Below are 8,070 nucleotides of genomic sequence, written 5' to 3' on the forward strand. Positions count from 1 at the left end.
TCACATATATTTTTGGTATAATTTCAATCTGGCCGTTCCAGTCATTCCAATTACAAAACGTCAGAACCTACCCTATCCAGTCAACTGTCAAAGTTCAGTAGGTGAGCGGTTCTCACATTTCCAGTTACAGGAGAGTTGGGGATCTCTTTATCTCTGGCTATACTTTACAGGATCATTTCTGTAGTTAGCAGGGATAATGGGATGCCCAACTTATTCCAGTGTGAGAGCGCCTCAAAATAAGGATTTTTTATAACATTTTCCATTATGGCCAGATCGAACAAAATAAGAATTTTTGGGCGTTTTAAATTAAAACACCCAACTTTTATTACGATTGCAAATTATTATATATTGGACTTTTAATATATGACGAAACTACTTAAATCCTTTTTTATGATTTTATGGTATATTAAAACACCTGGCTTTTGATCTTTCAATACTTAATAAGGTGAATTAAGCCTGTTAGTTCTCAATTATTAAATGTTTTTAATCATTTGTAATTGAAAATTTATTCTATTATGCATCAAATTACAAAACGTTTTATGAAATATATTTAAATTTCGCATTTTCTTTGATATTCATTGTTTTAAATTTTTATTAGCGATCTTGAACAGCGGCAACAAATTCCTCCGTTCACATATATTTTTGGTATAATTTCAATCTGGCCATCGCTCGTTTCCAATTGATAAACGTCAAAACCTCCCCAATCCAGTCAACTGTCAAAGTTTAGGTGGCTTTGACGTTTAGCAATTGTTCTCTCACTTCCAGTGAGAGAGGAGTTGGACATCTCTTTATCTCTGGTAGTTAGTCTTCATTTAAATTTTTTGGAAATCGACCCGCGATGACGGGGTATATCGTTTTATCTGACAGCGTGAGGTTTATGAACTTCATTTCTAATATTGTATTGTGGCATATCAGAAATTATTTTTCTTCGAAAATCGCTCGCTTACAACGGATAAAACGACTTCTGAGTGGTGATTTTAATGAATAAATTCCAAGGTTTTACGCAAAAATAATGCGGTCATTAAGTACAGTACGCTTATGTATGCTTGCGCATTATTTTTCTTTCGTTTGTCTTTCATTTTTGCGAATTCTTAACTATTTTATATGACTTTATTTCTTTCGTCTCTCTTTTTTTGTGCAAATTCTTTGAATTTCTGAACGCGCACATGCGTATACATCAGTGGTCGGCATTTCTTAGCACAATTGTGCAAACTAACTTCACACGTACGCTTACGCTCTATCGTTCAGTCGTTGTCGAGCCAGCAACGAATTAACATCACGTAAGGCTATAGCGCAAAACCAAATATGCCCTGCAAGAAATATTTTATGATTCTAAATGCCTTTGGTGCCATGCAATGGCTTTTATGTTCCAAGTCTTTTAAAGATAATAGGGAATATATCCTTAAAAGACATTTTGTTAATTTTCATTAGACTATTAATTATTTAGATTAGATGCTGAATTTTAATTCCAATTTCTCACTGGGCTACTGGGCTTTCGCAAACATACAGACAAATGTGCAAACGACATAATATATGTATGATTGTTTCGCATTTTGCTTCTACGCCGGTCAAATTTCTATACAAAAATCGACTGAAATGCATGAGAAAATAAAATGGACAACTAGGGCAAATAATTTTAAAAAAATTTATTGATAATTAAATATAAATGAAAATACATGTAAATTTACTTAAATTTGTTTAAAAACTTATTTAAATTTATTAAGAAACTTATTAAAATTTATTGAAAAACTGCAAAGAAAAGTAAAAAGAAAATTCATTTTACTTTGGCCCAGTTTTGTGCGGAATAAAAATGCAACGTCAATAATGAATACAAGAAATTGACTAAACACCATGATATAAGATATACAAATTATAATATGACAACCCAATTCGAAGAGTATAAAAGAGATATGGTTACGCTGCATATTCCCTTCCGCAACGAAGAGACAGAACTACTTTCCGAGTCAAAATTCCTTCATTTAGACTTTGCTTTATAAAATGTGCATAATGAATTTAAATGTTCTAGTTTTCTTTCATACAAAATGATATGCATTTCTGAATATCACTAAGAAGTATAACTTCTTCCACGCGTAGGGACTCCACGCACCTTTTTTTTGCTTAAATCTCTTTAAAAATAATCTAAGAATATGTCCCCAAAGTTTTAGATGGGAATTCGAAATATTTTCGGAGCTAGAAGGAAAATAGTGACCGAGCGTCTAGCAGATATATGATCGATTGGGCAGAAAGTGAAAATTTTGACGCGCGATTTCTCGGTTGTTCATTTTTACGATTTTTCTTAATTGGCGGGCAAGATAGAAAAAAAGTAAACGTCCTATCGAAACGAATCAAAGGGTGTTGTATTTGGAATTAAATTCTATTCTAGGTGAACCTAAAATACCTTAAGAAAGTTAACATTAATCCGGTTTTTAAACGAGTTAAAGTATTTTTTTGTTTAAATGCATTTTTTTTAATCTGCGAAAAATTGTTGAGTTTTTCACCTTTTGTTGAATTTTCTTGGTTCACCTAGGAATTACACTATTAAAAATTAAAAATTTCTTTTGGTTTTTTGTTTCAGATGAAAATTGCGACCTGCATCTTGCCCGCCACACAGAAATTGCACACTCGAGGCGCCTCCGTAAATTTCTTCAAACATGAAGAATATCTAATGTATAATAATAAAAAAAATTTGAGAAGGCTCTTCAAATATATAAAAATAAATTCTAAAGGTTTCATTTCAATCAGTTATTTTTTTCCTTTCCAAAAAAATCCTTGAAAATATAGATTTTTTGAAGCCTCTAAAGCAGGCTCCCCCCTTAAGTGAAATCCATATTTTTGTAGTTGTTTCGATATTTCATACTGAATGGCCTTACATTTATTTATTGAATCTGCTGCTGTCATTGAATCGTCCACGTAGAAGTCGTTTTTAATGATGTTTGAAAACAAATAGTTGTGAGGCTCGCAGAAATTGGCAATTTCATGTAAAGTTCTCGTTGCCAGGAAAGGAGCTGATGCGGCCCCATACGTAACTCTTTGTAGTTTGTATTCTTCTTTCGGCTCTGCTTTTGTTTCTCTCCACAATATATGTTGATAATCTTGATCAATCTCTGTTATTTTAATTTGTCGAAACATCTTTTCAATATCACTTGTTAATACATATTGCTAAAGTCTCCATTTGATTATAATGTAATATTTATCTTTTTGAAGTCTCGGTCCTCTGAAGAGGATGTCACTTAAACTACTTCCATTTGTAGTGTTTGCAGACGCATCGACAACTACTCGTAGTTTAGTTGTTAGACTGCCTTCTCGAATCACTGCTTGATGTGGCAATAGTATTTTCCGCATCTGTTTTCAATTGCTTATTTCATGTGACCCATTTCTAAATATTCCCTAATAAATTGCACGTATTGTTTTCTTAACTCGTCATTTGCAGCGAACCTTTTTTGAAGATTAAGAAATCTCGCCATAGCTTGTTTGCGAGAGTCGCCCACTATTTTTCCTTTTTAAAAGGTAGATTGACGACAAATCGATTATTTTCATCTTTTACTGTTGTTTTTTCAAAAATTTTTAGACATTGATCATCATCTGCTTCATCTGCTTGAGTTGTGGTGTCTTCTATTTCCCAAAATCTCTCAAATGTTGTAGTAACCGCTGCTAAAATTGTCTTGTTTTTTCTCGGTTGTTGTAAACCTCCTGACAATATCCAGCTCAATTTCGTTGCTTTACCTAGTATTCAATCCTATTTAAATATGCCTTCTTCTAGTATGTCAGCAAATATATCACTTCCAATGACGACATCGATTCGATCTGATTTATTGAAATTGGGATCAGCTAACGTATAGTTTTCCCATTGTTCTACATCCCATTTAAACGATTTGTCTGGTTGAGCACTAGCTAATTTCGGCAAAACTAGTGCTGCGACATTGTATGCTTCGTTGCTTAGGAATCTCGGCTCGATTTCAATACTGATTTTAAATTTGGACACCCCCACTGTGGTATTTCCTAAACCTTGTAGTTCAGTTACTTCTCTTATTTTAGGTAAATGAAGTATTTGAGCTGCTTCTTCGGAAATAGTAGTCTATTCAGATCTTTGGTCGACTAGAGCTCGCAGTGTGACATACCCTCCATCAGCTGCTTTTACTCTTATTTGTGCTGTTACTAGGAGTATCGCTGCTTCCGAGTGTTTCGTCATCATTCTGGAGGATTTTTTGCGATATTTTCTTCATTTCCTTTTTAGAATTCATTGTAATGCAACAAATTATGATGATTTCTTTCACACTTATTGCACTTTTTCTTATTACTACAATTGCCTTCATATACGTAATCAAGGCAAATGTAACATAGCTTGTTGCTCGTTATGAATTTCCTTCCATTCATCGTAGTCAATGCCTGGAACTTTCTGCATTCAAAAATTTGATGCCCAAGAACCTTGCAGTATACACAATTTTTTGTGCAGCTTTATAAAATGTAGGGGTTCGCTGTGGCTGCTTTTGATTGTTCCATTTAGCTGTTTTTTGTCTCGTATTGCTTCTAGAGCTTGATATTGCTGCTCCAGAAAACAGAAAACATCATTTAGGTTTTGTATTTCTTTACTTTTTTTTACGTTCTGCTCACATAAGCGTAGATTTTCTTTGTCTAGTTTTTGAACCACTATGCAAGCTATGATGGCTTGTTCGTCTTCTAAATTTAAATTGAGTCCTTTTAAAGCGTAAATACATTCCTTGGTTCTATCTATGCTTGCTGCTTTTTCTCCATTTGCTGACGGTTGATCCAGTAGCCTCCCTACTTGTGCTATGAATTGTAGTCTTCTATTCTTGTATCTATCTATCTCCACCTAATGATGTCTTCAATCGGAACATCTTTTTCACTTCAGTAAAGTGTTCCGAATTATGCACCAAACTTTTAAAAATATCGCGGAATGACGACCATAAAATATCGGAATTTTAATTTCCTGCAGTTTTATATTAGAACACATTTTTTGTGTTGTATTGTTTATCTTTAATTTTTCTGTATATTTTTCGAGGGTAATTGTATATTTTTCTCGAAATTCCTCTATTTGATCCTCAATAGAGTTTTCCGTTATTTCGTTTAGTTGGATATTTTAAGTCTCCAAATATGCTTCTTGTACATATTCAAAATGTATTTGAAGCTTGGTATTGAATTCTCTCAGTTGCTCGAGAGAATTCAGTTCGTTTTGCTCAATTTCGTCAAATGTATTTTTGAGCTCTTTTGCACGCCGTTGATATCTCTTTTCAATGTTAGAAACAGCATCAGTTGGTTCGAACTGATTAGCTTGTTGCAAAGATCCAATCATCCATTTGCTCCTTACTGCTGAAGGACCTTCGGCAACATTTTGAACTTTTAAATTTGGAATGGAATTTTCTTGCTTCTTGAGTTTTCTTAGTGGCTAAATGAGCACCTGACCCCCCTCTTAATATAATAAAACTACACCCCACTCATACACACCACACTCAACACGACTACACCATCTACATCATTTCATCACACTCTCATCTCATCATTATCTACACCACACCTTTCACACCACACCCGAGGACACCAAACACAAGCAACAAAAGGGACTGGCGGACGGCGCCAGCCTCTCTTTCTCATACGATCCGTGCGCTTATACGTACATACGAGTATCAACCAAGTATCCCGCTTTGAAATCGTTTCGCCAACACAAAGGGTAAGTGCCGCGAGGTTTTTTTTCGGAAAAAAGAAGACTTCTATTTTAAATATGGTCCTTCGAAGCCGTACCGGACGGCAGTAGTGGTAACAATAACAAAATAATAAAAAATATAATAAAAATCGGTCACGGAAACGCGGTAACTAAATCAAAAAAGTGAAAAAAAACAGAACCCGGAGTATAAAACGGGTGAAACAAAAAAGTATAAAAAATTTGTGTAAAGACACCGGTAGTGAAGTGACACTTTTTAAAAACGGTTAATAAACCGTTGGTGGACATACATATTAAAAAATTAGAAAAAACAAAAAAGCAATGAAAAAACAAGTAAGGAAGGGCTAAGTTCGGGTGTCACCGAACATTTTATACTCTCGCATTATAAAGTGATAATCGAGATTTCATAATACGTCATTTACATATTTTTCAAATACCGTATTTTTTGTAAAGTTTTATTCCGCTATCATCATTGGTTCCTAATGTTTATACTCGTATTATACAGAGAAGGCATCAGATGGAATTCAAAATAGCTTTATATTGGAAGAAGGCGTGGTTGCGAACCGATTTCACCCATATTTCGTACATGTCATCAGGGTGTTAAGAAAATATTATATACCGAATTTCATTGAAATCGGTCTAGTAGCTCCTGAGATATGGTTCTTGGTCCAGAAGTGGGCGGCGCCACGCCCATTTTCAATTTTTAAAAAAAGCCTGGGTGCAGCTTCCTTCTGCCACTTCTTCCGTAAAATTTAGTGTTTCTGACGTTTTTTGTTAGTCGGTTAACGCACTTTTAGTGATTTTGAACATAACCTTTGTATGGGAGGTGGGCGTGGTTATTATCCGATTTCTTCCATTTTTGAACTGTATATGGAAATGCCTGAAGAAAACGACTGTGTAGAGTTTGGTTAACATAGCTATAGTAGTTTCCGAGATATGTACAAAAAACTTAGTAGGGGGCGGGGCCACGCCCACTTTTCCAAAAAAAATACGTCCACATATGCCCCTCCCTAATGCGATCCTTTGTGCCAAATTTCACTTTAATATCTTTATTTATGGCTTAGTTATGACACTTTATAGGTTTTCGGTTTCCGCCATTTTGTGGGCGTGGCAGTGGTCCGATTTTGCCCATCTTCGAACTTAACCTTCTTATGGAGCCAAGGAATACGTGTACCAAGTTTCATCATGATATCTCAATTTTTACTCAAGTTACAGCTTGCACGGACGGACGGACAGACGGACGGACGGACAGACAGACATCCTGATTTCGACTCTACTCTTCACCCTGATCTTTTTGGTATATATAACCCTATATCTGACTCTTTTAGTTTTAGGACTTACAAACAACCGTTATGTGAACAAAATTATAATACTCTCGTTAGCAACATTGTTGCGAGAGTATAATTAAAAAGTGAAAAAAAAGTGAAGATAAGTGTGGAAAACGGTAGTAATACCTGACCGTTGGTGACAAGAAAAAGAAAAAGTCCCGGTAGAACAAAACCGGTAGTGTAAAAAAAAAAAAAAAACTTCAAACGGTAGTAACAACTGGCCGTTGGTGACCACGAAAAAGTCCCGGTGTAGAACAAAACCGGTAGTGTAAAAAAGAAAAACCAAAAGTGAAAAACTGTGAAACTTTGGACAAAAATTGAAAAAAAGAGGAAAGCGGTGGTGAAAAAAAGAAAAAAAAAATGGAAAAAAATTTACAAACAACGTAAATACAGTGATAACAAAGAAAAAAATATATATATACAAAATCTAATATACATATGTACATACGTATATTGTATATGTTAAAAAAGTGAATACCTGTGGGCAAACCAAGTGTGAAAAAATTGAACAAAAGTGCGGTGCTAAACATAAAATACATATATAATACATACATATACACATGTATGTAAGGTGAAAAAAAAACAAAGAGTGAGGTGACAAAGTGTGGTGCGCAAACTAAAGGTTGACATAACAAACAAATTTCACAGTGCGGTGAAAACAAAACCAAATCGAAACAAAAGAGGAACAAGGAAAACCCAACAACACCAGCAACACAAAGATTGGAGAAAGACGCACAGGCACAAGCACAAGCACAGGCACAAGCACAGGCACAAGCGCTATCACAAGCGCAGGCAAGAGCACAGGCACATACACATACTCTCATATTATCCCCAAAAGCCCCTGACGGAAACCAAAGTGAGTTGTATCGTTCCTTTCAATTTTATATATCACTTTCATATGCATATGTATGGTTTAGTATCTAAAACTTAAATTTACGGTTCAGACCAAAATTCAGGTCGAAAAATAAGCGAAAACCGTTACCAAACTGTTTTCGGAGTTCGGTTTATTTTCCGGTAAAAACCGAAAACCGCTAACAAAGCAGTTTGGTACTGTATATAAAAGAT

General features: G+C 34.8%; 2 protein-coding genes and 1 non-coding gene across 3 annotated transcripts in view; 1 reads left to right on the forward strand and 2 right to left on the reverse strand.

Moving 5' to 3' along the window:
- The window catches only part of LOC126765675 (uncharacterized), a 784,771-nt gene that overhangs the window by 661,104 nt on the left and 115,597 nt on the right, over positions 1 to 8,070 (reverse strand). The gene's annotated exons all lie outside the window — the stretch shown is intronic.
- LOC126765855 (uncharacterized) overlaps positions 1 to 8,070 on the reverse strand; it is a 41,324-nt gene that overhangs the window by 7,423 nt on the left and 25,831 nt on the right. The window lies entirely within an intron of this gene.
- LOC126766344 (small nucleolar RNA U3) lies at positions 767 to 973 on the forward strand. The gene has a single exon (XR_007668848.1). It is a non-coding gene; the product is annotated as a small nucleolar RNA U3 (small nucleolar RNA).

The sequence above is a fragment of the Bactrocera neohumeralis genome, unplaced genomic scaffold (genome assembly GCF_024586455.1).
Source record: "Bactrocera neohumeralis isolate Rockhampton unplaced genomic scaffold, APGP_CSIRO_Bneo_wtdbg2-racon-allhic-juicebox.fasta_v2 cluster11, whole genome shotgun sequence".
NCBI lineage: Eukaryota > Metazoa > Arthropoda > Insecta > Diptera > Tephritidae > Bactrocera > Bactrocera neohumeralis.